Consider the following 18,901-nt stretch of genomic DNA (forward strand, 5'->3'; position numbering starts at 1 on the left):
ACATTTATTTTGTGAAATTTGAGTGCAAAAAAGTAGTATTTATAAAATAACGAGCTATTGCCCAAAATATTTAAGTAGATAAGTAATTAAAAGAATAAATTAAATATTATAAGTAAAGCTGGGCACAGTGTCTCATGCCAGTAAAACCATGTCTCTACAAGAAATACAGAAAAAATTAGCTGGGCATGGTGTTGCACGCCTGTAGTCCTAGCTACTCGGGAGGCTGAGGTGGGAGGATCACTTGAGCCCAGCAGGTTGAGGCTGCAGTGAGCCGTGACTACACCACTGCCACTCCAGCCTGGGTGACAGAGTGAGATCTTGTCTCCAAAATATGTGTGTGTGTAATAGGTAGGAATTTTACTATATCAGAGGTTCTCAACCGGGAGCTATTTTGCCCTCTAGGGGACAACCGTCCATGTCGAGAGACATTTTTGGTGGTGACAACTGGCAGATGGGGTGGGAGTGGGGTTGTGCTGCTGCCATCTAGTAGGAAGAGGCTAGGGATGGGGCTAAAAATACTACAACGCACAGAACAGCCCCTGCAACAAAAAAAATCATTTGGCTCCAAATGTTAATAGTGCTGGGACTGAAAAACTCTAGTGTATTAGCTATGTTCCTGATAGCTTGTATATATTCAAGTTGGCCTTTAAAAAATCTCTTCTGGCCGGGTGAGGTGGCTCACGCCCGTAATCCCAGCACTTTGGAAGGCTGAGGTGGGCAGATCACGAGGTCAAGAGATGAGACCATCCTGGCTAACACAGTGAAACCCCGTCTCTACTAAAAATACAAAAAATTAGCTGGGTGTGGTGACGGGCACCTGTAGTCCCAGCTACTTGGGAGGCTGAGGCAGGAGGATGGCATGGACCCAGGGGATGGAACTTGCAGTGAGCCGAGACCGTGCCACTGCACTCCAGCCTGCGCGACAGAGCGAGACTCCGTCTCGGGGGAAAAAAAAAAAATCTCTTTTGACATCTTATCGTCAGGAAAGTAGGAGACTGCTTATTTTAGGGGCTGCTTTATTTTTTATTTATTTTTATTTTTTTGAGATGGAGTTTTGCTCTTGTTGCCCAGGCTGGAGTGCAATGGCGCGATCTTAGCTCACTGAAACCTCTGCCTCCCAGGTTCAAATGATTCTCCTGCCTCAGTCTCCCAAGTAGCTTGGATTACAGGCATGTGTCACCATGCCCAGCTAATTTTATATTTTTAGTAGAGACAGTGTTTCACTATGTTGGTCAGGCTGGTCTCGAACTCCTAACCTCAGACGATCCACCCACCTTTGACCTCCCAAAGTGCTGGGATTACAGACCTGAGCTACCATGCCAGGCCAGGGGTTGCTTTATGTTTGTGTTTATAAGACATTTTAAAAATTCGTTCATCAAACCTATTTTAAATTTTAAAATAAATAAATTTACTTTAAATTTTAAATGATGGGCTGGGCGCAGTGGCTCACGCCTGTAATCCCAGCACTTTGGGAGGCCAAGGCAGGTAGATCACGAAGTCAGGAGTTCGAGACCAGCCTGGCCAACATGGTGAAACCCCGTCTCTACTAAAAATATAAAAATTAGCTGGGCGTGGTGGTACCTGCCTGTTAATTCCAGCTACTCAGGAAGCTGAGGCAGGAGAATGGCGTGAACCCAGGAGGCAGAGGTTGCAGTGAGCCAAAAATCACCGCACTGCACTCTAGCCTGGGTGACAGAGCGAGACTCCATCTCAAAAAAAAAAAAACTTTAAATGATGGATGGATAGATAGGTAGATAGATAATAGATCCAAAATCTTGCCACTTCTCACTACCTCCACTGCTACAGCCCCGGTCCAAGTCCCTCCACCTCCCCACTGGATTGCAGCCTCCCCACCATCTCCCTGCTTCCATACTCACATCCCGTTAGTCTGGGGTTTTTTGTTTTGTTTTGTTTTGTTTTGTTTTGTTTTGTTTTGTTTTGTTTTGAGATGGAGTCTCACTCTGTCACCCAGGCTGGAGTGCAGTAGCATGATCTCAGCTCACTCCAACCTCCACCTCCTGGGTTCAAGCGATTCTCCTGCCTCAGCCTCCCAAGTAGCTGGGATTACAGGTGTGCACCCCCACGCCCAGCTGATTTTTTTATTTTTAGTAGAGATGGGTTTTCACCATGTTGGCCAGGCTGGTCTCGAACACCTGACCTCACGTGATCCGCCCACCTCGGCTTCCCAAAGTGCTGGGATTACAGGTGTGAGCCACCATACCCGGCCTAGTCTGTTCTTAACACAGCAATGTGGTTGAACTATTAAACATCAGTCACAGCACATCACTCCTCTGCTCAAAGCCCCCCAGGGCCTTCCATCTCACTTACAGGAGCAGTCAAAGTCCTTTAAAGCACCTGCAAGACCCTGTAAGACCTCACCTCATCCCCTACATTTCGCTCCCTCCACTGTAGTCGTTCTGGTCTTCTTGCCCTTCCTCAACACACTCTCACCTCACCCTCTTGTTTTCCTTTTTTGTTTTTTTGTCTGTTTTTGAGACAGAGTCTCGCTCTGTCGCACAGGCAGGAGTTCAATAGTGCCATCTCAGCTCACTGCAACCTCCTCCTCCTGGGTTCCAGCGATTCTCCTTCCTCAGCCTCTCAAGTAGCTGGCATTACAGGCACACACCACCATGCCTGGCTAATTTTTGTATTTTTAGTAGAGACGGGGTTTCACCATGTTGGTCAGGCTGGTCTTGAACTCCTGACCTCAAGTGATCCACCCACCTTGGCCTTTCAAAGTGCTGGGATTACAGGCATGAGCCACCGTGCCCGGCCTCACCTCACCCTTTTGCACCTGCTGTTCTCTCTGCCTGGACCACTCTTCCTCAGACACTCAAAGTTCGGTCTTTCCTCAAATGCCACTTTCTCAGTGGGGCCTTTCCTGACCACCTGAATAAGTTGCAGCCACCCCCCACATTCCCAGGCTCTCATCCTGCTTTCCTTTTCTCCACAGCACCTATCACATCTAATATAACATGTATTTTATTTATTTATTTACTTTGCTCATTATCTTCTCCCCAACTAGACTGTAATCTCCTTGAGATTATTGCCAAGATCGGGAACATTGCCTGGCACATTGCAGGTGCTGGATAAAGCTTATTGAATGAATGAATGACATTAGAGAGAGGAAGTGATTTATCCAAGTAACATAGCTAGTAGGTAACAGAGCTGGAATTAGGACCCAGATACACTAAACTAGGGCAGTCCTGCACAACTATTTATAAAAGGGTTGTTCAGTTCTTTCTGCTCTCAAAACCTGTCCTTTGCCAAGAGAGTTGTGGACACTTCCTTGCTGTGAGTGTTGCTTTTCTCATCAGCAAATGGAGGATAATGTGGGTGAAAGAATACCATAAGGAAAAGGGTACGGGTTTTAGAATCAGAGACTTGAGTTCAAATCTTGATGCTACCTGTTTTCTGTGTGAACTTGAAAAAGCCAAATTACCTCTTCAAGCCTGTTTTCTAATTTTCAAATGGGAATAATCATATAGGAATAATCACAACCTTATTATGTTGTGAAGACTATCAGACCAAAGGAAAAAAATGTTATGGCCAGGCGCGGCGGCTCGCACCTGTAATCCCAGCACTTTGGGAGGCCGAGGTGGGCAGATCACGAGCTCAGGAGATCAAGACCACCCTGGCCAACTCAGTGAAACCCCGTCTCTACTAAATATAGAAAAAAATTAGCCAGGCGTGGTGGTGGGAGCCTGTAGTCCCAGCCACTCGGGAGGCTGAGGCAGGAGAATGGCGTGAACCCAGGAGGCGGAGCTTGCAGTGAGCGGAGATCACGCCACTGCACTCCAGCCTGGGTGACAGAGCAAGACTCCGTCTTGAAAAAAAAAAAAAAAAAAAATTACAAAGATTGGGAAGGAAAAGGAAAACTGTTATCTTCACAGACAGTATGACCATTTATGTAGAAAAATTGCAGCAATTCCATAGAAAAATTATTAGAACCAAAACAGCACTTAAACAAGATTTCTGGATATAAAATCAACATGTAGAAAGCAATCATGCTCCTATAAACAAGCAATTAAACAGAAAATGGTATTTTTAAGAAGACACAACTTATAACGGCAAGAAAACTATTTTGGCTTTTTTTGTTTTTTCTTTTTTTGGCCAAAGATATGCAAGATCTTTGAGATGGAGTCTTACCCTGTCACCTAGGCTTGAGTGCAGTGGCACCGTCTCAGCTCACTGCAACTTCTGCCTCCTGGGTTCAAGCAATTCTCCCGCCCCAGCCTCCCCAGTAGCTGGGATTACAGGTGCACACCACCATACCTGGTTAATTTTTTTTTTTTTTTTTTTTTTTTTTTAGTGGAGACAGGGTTTCACCATGTTGGTCAGGCTGGTCTGGAACTCCTGACCTCAGGTGATCCGCTCTCCTCGGCCTCCCAAAGTGCTGGGATTACAGGTGTGAGCCACTGTGCCCAGCCTCAAGATGTGCAAGATCTTGATGAAGGAAATTACAAAAATTATTTTTTTAAAAAAAGAAATAAACGGGTAGATGTACTATATTCATGCATGAGGCTATCAATATCATCAAAATACAAATTCTTTCCAATTTAATCTCTAAATTCAGAGCCAGTGCAATCGAAATCCCAATAGTTTTCCCAGAAATTTACAGGCTAATCCTAAAATTGCAAATGAGAAAGCAAGGCGCAGAGAGTAGCTGAGACATTGTTGAAGAACAAGGGCATGGAGTGAACAACGAGGGTACCTGAAAGGACGTTTCTTTTTTTTGAGACGGAGTCTCGCTCTGCCGCCCAGGCTGGAGTGCAGTGGCCGGATCTCAGCTCACTGCAAGCTCCGCCTCCCGGGTTCCCGCCATTCTCCTGCCTCAGCCTCCCGAGTAGCTGGGACTACAGGCGCCCGCCACCTTGCCCGGCTAGTTTTTTTGTATTTTTTAGTAGAGACGGGGTTTCACCGTATTAGCCAGGATGGTCTCGATCTCCTGACCTCGTGATCCGCCCGTCTTGGCCTCCCAAAGTGCTGGGATGACAGGCTTGAGCCACTGCGCCCGGCCTTGGGCTTTTCATATCACATGTCAAGTCTTACTTTAAAGTCACAGTATTAAGACAGAGTGGGGCTGGGCGTGGTGGCACACACCTATAATCCCAGCATTTTTGGTAGGCTGAGGCAGGCGGGTTGCCTGAGGTCAGGAGTTCAAGATCAGCCTGGGCAACATGGTAAAACCGCATCTCTAATAAAAATACAAAAATTAACCCAGGGTGGTGGCACACACCTGTAATCCTTGCTTCTGCAGAGGCTGAGGCAGGAGGATCGCCTGAACCTGGGAGGCAGAGATTGCAGTGAGCCGAGATCGTGCCATTGCACTCCAGCCTGGGTGACAGAGGGAGACTCCATGTCAATCCATCAATAAATAAACAAATAATAAATAAAATACAGAGTGGTATTTTTTTCTTTTATACAGATGGGGTCTCGCTATGTTGCCCAGGCTGGTCTTGAACTCCTGAGTTCAAGTGATCTGCCTGCCTTGGCCTCCCAAAGTTCTGGGATTACAGGCGTGAGCCACCTTGCCTGGCCCTCAGAGTGATATTATCATAGTGATTCCAAAACCCATCCTCTTTTCCCTGTGGTATTCTTCCACCCACACTATCCTCCATTTACTGATGAGAAAAGGGCTACTCACTGAAGTAAGGAGGAATAAACAGAGCAAAGGAACAAAACAGAGACTCCGTAAATAAAGAGCTCATCTATGGAAACTTGACAGACAGAGTTGCCATTACAGATCAAGAAGAGTAGATATTAGCTACTAATAGCCACTAATAGTGCAAGCTATTAGCTATCCATTAAGGAAAAAATAGTAATAAAATTAGATCTCTCATATCATATCCAGAATTAAATTCCAAATGGAATAACAACCTGTGAAAAACAAAATACACAAAATGTTGGAAGAAAATAGAGTTGAGTATCTTTATAATCTAGGGGTGAGAGAAAAAAAAAAATTTTTTTTTGAGACGGAGTCTCGCTCTGTCGCCCAGGCTGGAGTGCAGTGGCTCAGTCTTGGCTCACTGTAAGCTCCACGTCCTGGGTTCACGCCATTCTCCTGCCTCAGCCTCCCGAGTGACTGGGACTACAGGCGCCCGCCACAACGCCCAGCTAATTTTTTCTATTTTTAGTAGAGACGGGGTTTCACCGTGTTCGGCAGGATGGTCTCAATCTCATGACCTTGTGATCTGCCCTCCTCGGCCTCCCAAAGTGCTGGGATTACAGGCGTGAGCCACCATGCCCAGCCCCCAATTTTTTTTTTTTTAAGACAAAGTCCTGCTCATCACCCAGGCTGGAGTGAAGTGGTGCAGTCTCAGCTGACTGCAACCTCTGTCTCTGGGTTCAAGAGATCCTTCCACTTCAGCCTCCTGAGTAGCTAGGAATAGAGGCACCATGTATTTTTTGTAAAGGTAGGATTTCTCCATGTTGCTCAAGCTGGTCTCAAACTCCTGGCCTCTAGTGATCTGTTCACCTCGGTCTCACAAGGAGCTGGGATTACAGGCGTGAAGCACCATGCCCAGCCAAGAAAACTTCTTAAATTAAGACATGGAAATCACACATAATAAAGAAAAACTGGATAAATTTGACCATAGAAATTTGAAAACTGTGTACATTAAAAGACACTGTAAAACAGATGAAAGCCAGGTGCAGTGGCTCACACCTGTAATCCCAGCACTTTGGGAGGCTGAGGCAGGTGGATCAATTGAGCCCAGGAGTTCAAAACCAGCCTGAGCAACATAGCAAGACCCCATCACTACTAAAAATACAAAAATGGCCGGGAGCAGAGGCTCACACCTGTAATCCCAGCACTTTGGGAGGATGAGGCCGGCAGTTTGCTTGAACTCAGGGGTTCGAGACCAAGTTGGACAACATATCGAGACCCGTCTCTACTAAAAATACAAAAACTAGCCTGGTGTGGTGGAGCATGACTGTAATCCCAGCTACCTAAGAGGCTGAGACATGAGAATCACTTGAGCCCAGAAGGCAGAGGTTGTGCTGAGCCAAGATTTTGCCACTGCACACCAGCCTGGGTGACAGAGGGGGACTCTGTCTCAAAAAACAAACAAACAGGCTGGGCATGGTGGCTCATGCCTGTATCCCAGCACTTTGGGAGGCCAAGGCATGTGGATCACCTGAGGTCAGGAGTTAAAGACCAGCACAGCCAACGTGGTGAAACTCTACTAAAATACAAAAAAATTAGCTGGGTGTGGTGGCAGGCCCCTGTAATCCCAGCTATTCGGCAGGCTGAGGCAGGAGAATCACTTGAATTCTAGAGGTGGAGGACCCCGGGAGATCACGCCTTTGCACTCCAGCCTGGGCAACAAGAGCGAAACTCCATCTAAAAAAAAAACCAAAAAACAAAAATTGATGAAGAGTCACAAAACAGGAGAAGATATTTGCAACACATACAACAAAGAATTTTCAGGCATTTTATAATATAAATTTTATAAGTCAACTGAAGAAAAACCCAATAGAAAAATGAGTCAAGAAAGGAATAGGCAATTCACAGAAGGAAAAGCCCAAATGACCAAGAAATATAAAAATATAGTCAACATTTCAGGAAATCAGGAGCCTAAGTTAAAACAATCACCACCCACCTGAATGGAAGAAATTTAAGTCTGGCAATTCCAAATACTGGAGAGCATACAGAGCAATGGAAACTCTTACTACCCTGCCAAAAGACAGTGCAATTGCCACTACTGTTTTGGAAGTTACTTTCATAATAAATGCTTGCCAGATGACATGCCAATTAAAAGAAAAATAAAATAATAAAAAATAATAATTGTATAATAAAGTTGAAAATGTGTACATTTTTTCTAGGTATTTACCAAAAATATTAAACACAGAAATAAGGAAACAGACATTTGTATGGTTCTTCAGTGCGATCCTGCACATATATTAAAATGAAAACAGCTGCGTATATTAACAAGGATAATAAACATAATGCGGCCGGGCACGGTGGCTCACGCCTGTAATCTCAGCACTTTGGGAGGCCGAGGCAGGCAGATCACGAGGTCAGGAGTTCGAGACCAGCCTGTTCAATATGGTAAAACCCTGTCTCTACTTTTTAAAACAAAAATTAGCCAGGCATGGTGGTGCACTCCTGTAGTCCCAGCTACTCAGGAGGCTGAGGCAGGAGAATTGCTTGAACCCAGGAGGTAGAGGTTGCAGTGAGCCAAGATGGTGCCCCTGCAATCCAACCTGGGCAACAGAGTGAGATTCCATTTTAAATAAATAAGTAAATATAAATAAACATAATGCGATACTAAAAAAGCATATTGCAGAGGATAAATTATACTTTTTGATACAAGTTCATGTATTTGAGACAAGCTCATGGACTTCAGGCTGGAGTGCAGTGGCATGATCTCAGTTCACTACAACCTCCACCTCCTGGGTTCAAGGCATCCTCCCACCTCACCCTCCTGAGTAGCAAAGACCACAGGCGCACACCACTGAGATGGAGTTTCACTCTGTCGCCCAGGCTGCAGTGCGGTGGTGCAATCTCAGCTCACCGCAACCTCCGCCTCCCGGGTTCAAGCGATTCTCCTGCTTCAGCCTCCCAAGTAGCTAGGATTACGGTCATGCACCACCACACCTGGCTAATTTTGTATTTTTAGTAGAGATAGGCTTTCTCCATGTTGGTCACGCTGGTCTCAAACTCCCAACCTCAGGTGATCCGCCCACCTCAGCCTCAAAGTGCTGGGATTATAGGCATGAGCCACCGTGCCTGGCCAGATAACATTTCTTAACACATTATTATGTTGGAGAATGCAATACACATGCATCCATATATAAAGACAAATTCAGGATATGATTACCTCTGAGAAAGGGGGTGGAATGAGTGTGGATACACAGGAGGCTTCTTTTTTTTTTTTTTTTTTTTTTTTTGAGACAGAGTCTTGCTCTGTCGCCCAGGCCAGAGTACAGTGGTGCGATCTCGGCTCACTGCAAGCTCCGCATGCCATTCTCCTGCCTCAGCCTCCCGAGTAGCTGGGACTACAGGCGCCCTCCACCATACCCAGCTAATTTTTTTTTTTTTTTTTTTTTGTATTTTTAGTAGAGACGGGGTTTCACCCTGTTAGCCAGGATGGTCTCGATCTCCTGACCTCATGATCCACCCGCCCTGACCTCCCAAAGTGCTGGGATTACAGGCGTGAGCCACCGCGCCCGGCCAGGAGGCTTCTATTATATCTGTAATGTTTAACACTGCAGTGGATACACAAGTGTTTTGTAATATTATTCTATAGATTATATTTATCTTGTATTCTATAAGATAAATACATAAGCCTGAGATTGGCAAAGAGAATCTGGAGAATGAGAAAGTGAAAAGTCCAGGAATATGCCACATCATCTATCGGGCTTGCCATTAAGCTGTAGTAGTTAAGAAGGGGTGGTATAGACAATACCAAGGACAGACAATAGTGCAAAAGAACAGAATAGAGAAAGAGGCACGGGAGGAAGGGGACTGCTCTAAAACCAGAGGTCTCTGAGAGCCCAAAAGTTACTTAGGCAGCAAGTTCCCAGGGAGACTCCTGGGGATGGACAGCCCCGAATCTTCTCTTCCTCCTCACCACAACCTCAGCTTCTCTCTTGGACTCTCTCTCCCTCTCTTTCACATCTTTCCTCAAACTCTGGGAGTTTAAATCTCACCTCTGCCACTTCACAACGGTGTCACCTTGGACAAGTCCCTGGGCCTCCCTGAGCCTCAGAGTCTTCATCTGTGAAGCACCGCCACCCTCACAATGGGATTAGGCCAGTAAAGGACAACGCCTGGCCACTATCATTCTCGTCTCTCTTCTCCTCTCCTCTTCCTCTTCCTCTCCCTCATCCTTTCCCTCCCTTGCTCAGGGCTGAGTCCTGCTGGCCCTCCCTCTTCAGCTCGGGAGCAAAGCAAGAACTGCTCCGCTCCCTATCTTGTAAGAAAGGTCGCCTTGGCATGCACTGTATCCTGAGAGGAAGCCTCAGAGATGTGGCCAGGCCTGGCGGGGGAGGCCTGACAGGGAGAACAATCCAGACCAGGAAATTCAAAGGAAGAGATGTCCCTAGAGGTTTAGGGCAGCAGAGGACTTAAGTTGGAAGAAGCCTAGTTGGGGCCACTGGCTTTGCCTGGGCAGGGGAGGGCCTGGAAAAGCCCACAGAGCCTGGGCACGCTTCATAGACTAGAAAGCTATGACATTGGTATGAAATGTAACTGTCAAAACCAACTAACTCAGTGGTTAAAAGAAAGGTCTCCAGCCAGGTGCAGTGGTGTACTCCCGTAGTCCAAGCATTTTGGGAGGCCAGGGCGGGTGGACCACTTGGGCCCAGGAGTTTGAGACTAGCCTGGGCATTATAGTGAGACCTCATCTCTACAAAAAGAAAAAAGAAAAAAAAGAAAGAGAGAGAGAGAGAGAGAGAGAGGTCTTCTAGAGTAACTCAGGCTTCCTCCAAGAGGGAGATAGGGTGGTTGGAGAACAAGGATAGGAGAGTGTCTTTTCTCTATGTACTCTTTTATGTCTATTGAACTTTTAACTTGCTAATTTGTTACCTCTCATTTTTTTTTTTTAATTAAAAAAAAGAAGCATGAGGCCAGGTGCGGCAGCTCATGCCTGCTGCAATCCCAGCACTCTGAGAGGCCAAGGCGAGAAGATTGCTTGAGTTCAGGAGTTCAAAACCAGCCTAGGCAACATGACGAAACCCTGTCTCTACAAAAAAATATAAAAATTAACTGGTCATAGTGGTGCGTGCCTGTGGTCCCAGTTACTCATGAAGGGACTGAGGCGGGAGGATCGTTTGAGCCTGGAATGTCCAGGCTGCCATGAGCTGAGATCGTGCCGCCACTGCCCTCCAACCTGGATGACAGAGTAAGAGCGTGTCTCAGTAAGTAAATAGTAAAGCATTTAAAAAAAAGAAAGGTGGACTCTGGGACCAGACTCACCTAAGTTTAAATTTCATTACAGCCTCTTAGCTGTGGTACATTAGGCAAGTTTCTTAACCTCTCTGAGCCTATTTCCACAGCTGTAAAATGAAGATAATAATACCTACTTCATAAAGGTTTTACACAACTGCATAAGATAATACTTATGGCCAGGCACGGTGGCTCACGCCTGTAATCCCAGCACTTTGGGATCCTGAGGCGGGCGGATCACCTGAGGTCAGGAGTTCGAGACCAGCCTAACCAATATGGAGAAACTCCATCTCTGCAAAAATACAAAATTACCCGGGCATGGTGGCACGTACCTGTAATCCCAGCTACTTGGAAGTCTGAGGCAGGAGAATCGCTTGAACCTGGGAGGCGGAGGTTGCAGTGAGCCAAGATCGCGCCATTGCACTCCAGCCTGGGCAATGAGAGCAAAACTCCATCTCAAAAAATAAAAGATAATGCTTGTAAAAGCCTTGAGCATGGTGTTTGGCTCCCAGGAGGCATGTAGTAAATGCTGGTAGCTGGGAGTTTTTTTGTTTTTGTTTTTGTTTTTGTTTTTGTTTTTGAGACAGAGTCTCCCTCTGTGCCCAGGCTGGAGTACAGTGCTGGGATCTCAGCTCACTGTAACCTCCGCCTCCTGGGTTGAAGTGATTCTCTTGCCTCAGCCTCCTGAGTAGCTGTGATTACAGGCACCTGCCACCATGCCCGGCTAATTTTTGTGTTTTTAGTAGAAACAAGGTTTCACCATGTTGGCCAGGTTGGTCTGGAACTCCTGACCTCAGGTGATCCACCCGTGTTTTTATTATCAAAGTGCTCTAAGTCCTAGGGCTATAGGAAGCAGGACTGAAACAGCTGGGAGTGCTAGCCTCTCCTGTCATGCTCTCTGGTGCGACTGGGACCCCTGGCTCAGCTCTGCCCTTCTTGCTCCGCTGTGTGGCCCTGGCTGCCAGTGCATGAGCTCGAGAGGGTGAGAAGTGGGGATGGGGTTACCGACCTACTGACTGAACAGTAGGGCGGGCGCATCTAGGGGAAGGGGAGTTCTGTGATATGTACAGGTGGTTGCATTGCTCTGTGTGTGTGTGTGTGTGTGTGTGTGTGTGTGTGTGTGAAGATATTTGTGAGACCTTGCGGAGTAAGTTTGTTTGCAGTGAGTGGGTGGAGGGTCTTACCGGTTGGGGTGTGTGTCTGTCCGTGCGGTTGTGCATGTTGTGTGTCTGTAAGGATGTTTTCCCCTGGGTTAGGATCTGCATCACGTGAGGCAATATTGTCCGTTGGTGCCATTCGTGTATGTGGATAGGGAGGGTCATGGGTTGTATCTGTGGATGATGAGGGTCTGTTGTATGTTGTGAAGGGGTTCTGCGGGTGACGCAGATGTGTTTTGTGTGGTGAGTGAGGGATGCCGCGTCTGTTAGTGAGTGTGTGTGAATGACCCTGAAGGGTGGGAGGATTGTGCTGTGTCTGTGGGCAACAAAGACGGGCCACGTGTCCTTGAGGGGGTGCCAACAGGAGGGAAACCAGATATTACCTAGCTCTGCGGACCCTTCCAGAATCTGAGCAGCCTTGAGGATTCTGCAGGGCAGCTAGACAAAGCGGCCGAAACTGAGCCCTTCCCTTAGATCACTAGCCTCTTACCTGAGAAACAGCAGGGATGGTGGTCCAGGCGGTGACAAAGAGGCTGAAGCAGATGGGGAGGCCCTGAGAGCATGGTTCCTGGACGGCTTCTCGGGGAGCTCCTGGATGACTTCTCAGGGAGCTCAGGAAGCAGGTAATGAGAGGAGAGGAGGCAGAGGACGGGCCCAGACGCAGATGTGTGACTCACTCTGCTCTACCCTCCAACGAGCAGCAGCAGGACGAAGGATTAGGAAAGGCCTGCCCCCAGACTCTGCTGGGTGGGCAGGGCAGCTGAGACCAGGAAGCCAGCTCCTGGGGTGCGGCCCCTACACCAAGGTTACCGGGAATACCCACATCCAGCCAGGCACACCAGCTCATCCCACAGTACTGGGCTGGACCCCTCTGATGCTGCGCCCCTCTGAGAGGAAGGGCTGGGCTTGGGCTGGTAGAGGAGAGAGGCACTGGGTCCTTTGACTGAGGGGGAGATGAGCCCTGACCTAGAGAAAGTCCCTGCCCTGCACTCAGGAGCCGCCAGCCTGGGGGAGATGGGGACACAGCCCTGCCCTCAGGGGTCCCCAGCCTGGGGGAGATGGGGACACAGCCCTGCCCTCAGGAGTCCCCAGCCTGGGGGAGATGGGGACACAGCCCTGCCCTCAGGAGTCCCCAGCCTGGGGGAGATGGGGCACAGCCCTGCCCTCAGGAGTCCCCAGCCTGGGGGAGATGGGGCACAGCCCTGCCCTCAGGAGTCCCCAGCCTGGGGGAGATGGGGCACAGCCCTGCCCTCAGGAGTCCCCAGCCTGGGGGAGATGGGGCACAGCCCTGCCCTCAGGAGTCCCCAGCCTGGGGGAGATGGGGCACAGCCCTGTCCTCAGGAGCCCCTGCTTCAGTGGGTACAGCCCCGAATCCAGAGAGCCCCAAGTGGATGAAAAAGACCCAAAGCTGCTTTCAGAAGGCACCCCTGTCTGAGGGGACACACAGCCAGTTTGCCCACAGGAGGCCAGTACAATGGGTGTGACAAAGCCCTGCCTACAGGTGCCCTCAACAGAAGAGGAGACAGACCTGCCTTCAGAAATGCCCAGCCTCTAGGAAAGAGAAGATTCTGCCTTCTGAAGCCATATCCGGCTGAGAGGGAGACAAAGCCATCCCTGTCTCCATAGCCACCAGGCTGAGGGAGAAGACAAACCCTTGCACGGAGGAGTCCCTTGTCTGACCAAGGCAAAGGACCCAAGTTCTGGCAAAAACCTCTAGGACTGCACCCGGGGCTGCAGCTTTGCACGTTCTGCACTGAAAGTTACTCTATTTCTATTAATACCTCTCCCCACCACCCCCGACCACAACCAAAATATTGGGCTTAGCGGGGAGCAGAGGTGTCAGGCCACAGAGGAAAGCAAACTGGGCCAAGGCATAGGTGGACATTCTCAAATGCCAACTCTAGGAATCTGCCAGATCAGGGTTTAATCATCACCTCTGGTCCTCAGCTTGAGCCCTGCAGTGAATGTTCTCTGAGCCTTTTCCTGAGTCTGTAACAGCGACACATACTGCCTCCCTCACGCCTAGCATGATGAGTAGTACATACCAGGAGTTCAGTAAATGAAAATCACTTTATTTAGCGAAGCTCCTGTCAAGTGTCCCAAGGTTAGGGGTCAATTCCTTTCCTCACGTCAGACTCAGCTGGATAACTTGTTAAAAATAAAGTGTTAGCCGGGTGGGGTGGCTCACGCCTGTAATCCCAGCACTTTGGGAGGCTGAGGTGAGCGGATCAGCCGAGGTCAGGAGTTCCAGACCAGCCTGGTCAACATGGTGAAACCCCATCTCTACTAAAAATACAAAAATTAGCCAGGTGTGGTGGTGAGTGCCTGTAATCCCAGCTACTTGGGAGTCTGAGGCAGGAGAATCGCTTGAACCCAGGAGGCTGAGGTTGCAGTGAGATGAGATCGCACCATTGTACTCCAGCCTGGGTGACAAGAGCGAGACTCCATCTCAAAAAAATAAAATAAAATTAATTAATTAAATAAAGGTAGGCCAGGCGTGGTGGTGTATGTCTGTAATCTCATCATTGTGGGAGGCTGCGGCAGAAGATCACTTGAGACCAGGAGTTTGAGACCAGCCTGGGCAGCAAATCCAGACCCCATCTCTCCCAAGAAAAAAAATTAGCCAGGTGTGGTGGTTCACACCTGCAGTCCCAGCTATTTGGGAGATTGAGGTAGGAGGATAGCTCAGGCCCAGGAGATTGAGGCTGCAGTGGGGCCATGATCTCACAACTGCACTCCAGCCTCGGCGACAGAGCAAGAACCCGTCTCAAAAAAAAAAAAAAAAAAAAGATTCTGGTACAGCAGTGCTGGTGATGGGGCCAGGAAGTGAAATTTTAACAAGCATCAAGGCGACTGCAAGGTAGCAGCCCATACAGCAATACAGGCTTGGAGGGACTCCGGAGGAAGCCAAGGAGAGAAGAGTTCAACCCTTCAGAGGCTGTGTCTAGCTATGCTTGCCTATCTCCCACCAGGGGAATGGCAGCCCGCTAAGCCACAGGTGTGTGGTTAGGATAATAGCATCACTGACAGAGAACCCTAAGCTCCACTCACCCTCCCACCTCTTGGAGGACTGGCTGTCCCTGCCTGATGGCTCCAGCCCTGGCTAGGTTAAGTTGGGAGCTTGTTAAAGATCCAGCTGTCTGTCTCCCTACCACACACACACATACCCTACCCTGAATCAGAACCTTCAGGGAGATCAGAAAATGTTCTTGTAGGCCAGGTGCAGTGACTTATGCCTATAATCCTAGCACTGTAGGAGGCTGAGGTGGGAGGATTGCTTGAACTCAGGAGTTCGGGACCAGCCTTAGCAACATAGACCTCGTCTCTACAAAAAATAAATTAAAACATGAGTGGGGCATGGTGGTGCACACCTGTGGTGACAGCTACTCAGGAGGCTGAGGCAGGATAGTTTGAGCCTGGGAGGTTGAGGCAGCAGTGAGCCATGATCATCGTGCCACTGCACTGCCACCTGGGCAACAAAGAAAGACCCTGTCCCAAAAAAAAAAAAAAAAGGAAATGTCTTTTTAACAAGCTTCCCAGGTGTGTCCTCAATCTTCAGCTCTTTCACTTTTTAACAAGCTTCCCAGGTGTGTCCTCAATCTTCAGCTCTTTCATCCCTTTATTAAAGCAGGGAACAACCAGCAGGAGGGGGGCAGGGAGGAATAGCCACTGTGCACCCCACTGTGCTGGGCACCTGGCTTCCCTGACCTCAACCCTCAGGATATAACAAACACAGCAGAGTCAGGATTCAGACTCCAGTCTGTCTGATGCCAAATGCAGGCATATTGTCTCCATTTGGAAGGTTTGCCTCCTTTTGCTTTTTATAATGAACAGAATCTCACTAGTTTGCAGAACAGGAATGGAGAAGGTGTTTTTACCTTCATTTTACCAGAGGAGGCAGCTAAAGTCCAGAGAGGGGAAATGACTTGCTAGAGACACAATGCTAATGAGTGGCAGGGCAGAAAACTCAAGGAGGTGGGTGACTTCACATCCCTTTTACACTCATTTCACAGTGCCCTTGTCGAGCTCTGAGCCCCCAATTCTAATGTGAGAAGCACTGATAACCTCCAGCAAGAGGCAGATGATCCAGATGTGCTAGGTTGAGGTTGGGGAGCGGGGTAAGGAAATGGAGAGGGGAAAATCCTGTTTCCTTGAGGTTCCACCTTCAGAGCAGGCCCAGACCCATCCACAACGTCCCACACACTTCCTCCTACTGCCACTGGGGCCCCAGGGAAGCGGGAGGGGCCAGAAAGCGAAGCTGGCTGTGGCTGCTCCAGGAAGCAGCTGAGAAACCACAGTCATAGGGTGTGGGGGTTCAGGTGACTGGAATACCAAAGGCAACAGCTGGTGCTTTCTTTCAGTGGTTACAATTCTCTTTTTTTTTTTTTGAGACGGAGTCTCTGTCCCCCAGGCTGGAGTGCAGTGGCACAAGATCTTGGCTCACTGCAACCTCTACCTCCCAGGTTAAAGTGATTCTTCTGCCTCAGTTTCCCAAGTGCCACCACACCTGTGCCACCACACCTGTGCCACCATGCCCAGCTGATTTTTATATTTTTAGTAGAGACGAGGTTTCACTATGTTGGCCAGGGTGGTCTCGAACTCCTGACCTCTAGTGATCCGCCTGCCTCGGCCTCTCCAAGTGCCCGGATTACAGGCGTGAACCACCGTGCCTGGCCTACACTTCATTTTAAAGGTGCAATTCCCACTTTACATACTAGGATGCTGAGGTTCAGAGTTGATGTTACCGGCCCACATGCTGGGTTTCTAACCATACCTGGCTGGCTCCTTCCACCTCACCTCTGTCCACAAAGGTCCTCTTGCCAGCATTGGCTCCACAGCTGGGGAGCCTATCTGCTCCATTATTTACAGAAAACAAGAAAAGTGGCTCATCCAGCTTTTCATTTTTCTCTGGGCCCTGGCACTCCTCCAGCAAGCCTTCCCTACCTAGTGAGTGCCCCTTAACCTATTCATGGATGAAGGGGTAGGAGAGGATGGCACTGCCATAGCCACAGCCCTGCCTTGGAGGCCAGTCTTGACTGTACTGCCTCAAGTCAATGCCCAGCACACACCCCTCTCCCCAGCCAGGTCATCACAGAGATTGCTCCAAGCAGGGTTATGAGAATGGGCTGGGACCATTGCTGATCTGTCCAGTGGGTCTGTCACTAAAATGTGACAGAAAGGAAGTGGGAAGACTTTGGTCCAGCTAGGAAAATAGGATGTACTGACCGAAACCCAAATTCCTCAGTATGCCATTATGATCTCCCTGGTCTCATCTCACCTCACGTCTGTGCTCCAGGCATAACAAATGTTGTTCAATTCCATGAATGGGCTATTCTCTTACCCTCTGGGCCTTTGCACACGCCATTCCCTCTGATTGAAACACCTTTCCCTCAAGTACCACCCCTTCTGTGCCAGACACTGTTCATTGTTTCCAGCAGGCATTCTTTTTTCTTTTTTTTTTGAGGCGGAGTTTCACTCTGTCAACCAGGATGGAGTGCAGTGGCGCGATCTCGGCTCACTGCAAGCTCCGCCTCCCGGGTTCACGCCATTCTCCTGCCTCAGCCTCCCGAGTAGCTGGGACTACAGGTGTCTGCTACCACGTCTGGCTAATTTTTTGTATTTTTAGTAGAGACAGGGTTTCACCGTGTTAGCCAGGATGTCTTGATCTCTTGACCTCGTGATCTGCCCGCCTTGGCCTCCCAAAGTGCTGGGATTACAGGCGTGAACCACTGCGCCCAGCCTTTCCAGCAGGAATTCTTTCATCTTTACCAACTTTTATTGGAAACACGTGCCCAGTCCCAAAGAGTAAGGCTTGGTGTATTGCCTGTCTGTTCTTCACAGCTCTCCCAGCCAAACTTACCAAGAGGTGTCCATGTGACCCATTTTCTAACCAGTGACATCTTCTGGGAAAAATTTTGCATCCTGGATGACTTATTTCTGTTTGGTATTTGTTATAAGATGTGGTGCTAGAACCTTCTTGCAACTGTGAGATGCCAAACCCTCCAGAGAGGACGGAGAAGCATAGCAAGAGCCTGTTTCCTTGGAGGTATTACTGAATGAATGATTCCACCATGAACAATACCTGAAACCTCGTCTCCACTTATGGAAGTAAAATATTCCTCTTTTTGCCAGTTGTTCCTTGCAGCCAAAACATTCCTAACTGATGCATCAGCCCCTGGGTTCCAGCTTTTAAAATGGCCACTTTCTCCAGGAAACATTTCCTGGCTGCTAAAAATGAGATCAAGGGCCCCCTTCTCAGAGCAGTGGACACAGTCTCCTTGCCCGTGTGCCCCAGCTGTGAGGCAGGCAACAGGGGTCCTGCGGTGTTCACCATTTTATTTCTAAACCAGCACATTTGTTCAATGAATAAACAGACCTGACATGAGTTAGATTTGTGTCCCCGCCCCAATCTCATGCCCAGTTGTAATCCCCCATGTTGGAGGAGGGACCTGATAAGAGGTGATTGGATCATAAGGGCCGCCCCCTTTGCTGTTCTTGTGATAGTGAGTTCTCCTTGTCTATCACTATCTCGTGATAGTGAGATCTGGTTGTTTAAAAGTGTGTAGCACCTCTCCCTGCGCTCTCTTCCTCCTGCTCTGGCCATGTAAGACGTGCCTCCTTCCTCTTCACCTTCTGCCACAACTCTTGTTTCTTGAGGCCTCCCCAGCCACGCTTCCTGTACAGCCTGCGAAACCATAAGTCAATTAAACCTCTTTTCTTTATAAACTACCCAGTCTCAGGTAGTTCTTCATAGCAGTGTGAGAACTAACACCCATAGCTAATTGCTGGCACAGCCTCCTTGAGGGTAAAGGTAAGTTTGTAGATGGCTGAACTGAACAACCACCACTTA

The 18,901-nt window shown here is 48.5% G+C and overlaps 1 protein-coding gene across 1 annotated transcript in view; it reads right to left on the reverse strand.

The window, feature by feature from the left end:
- The window catches only part of PTAFR (platelet activating factor receptor), a 53,163-nt gene extending 40,407 nt beyond the window's left edge, over positions 1-12,756 (reverse strand). Inside the window, exon 1 of the mRNA XM_030941869.1 lies at positions 12,542-12,756. The gene's annotated coding sequence lies outside the window, so the exon portion shown is untranslated. The remainder of the gene's footprint in view (positions 1-12,541) is intronic.
- Between the last annotated feature and the right edge of the window lie 6,145 nt (positions 12,757-18,901).

The sequence above is a fragment of the Rhinopithecus roxellana genome, chromosome 12 (genome assembly GCF_007565055.1).
Source record: "Rhinopithecus roxellana isolate Shanxi Qingling chromosome 12, ASM756505v1, whole genome shotgun sequence".
In the NCBI taxonomy this organism is placed as follows: Eukaryota; Metazoa; Chordata; class Mammalia; order Primates; family Cercopithecidae; genus Rhinopithecus; species Rhinopithecus roxellana.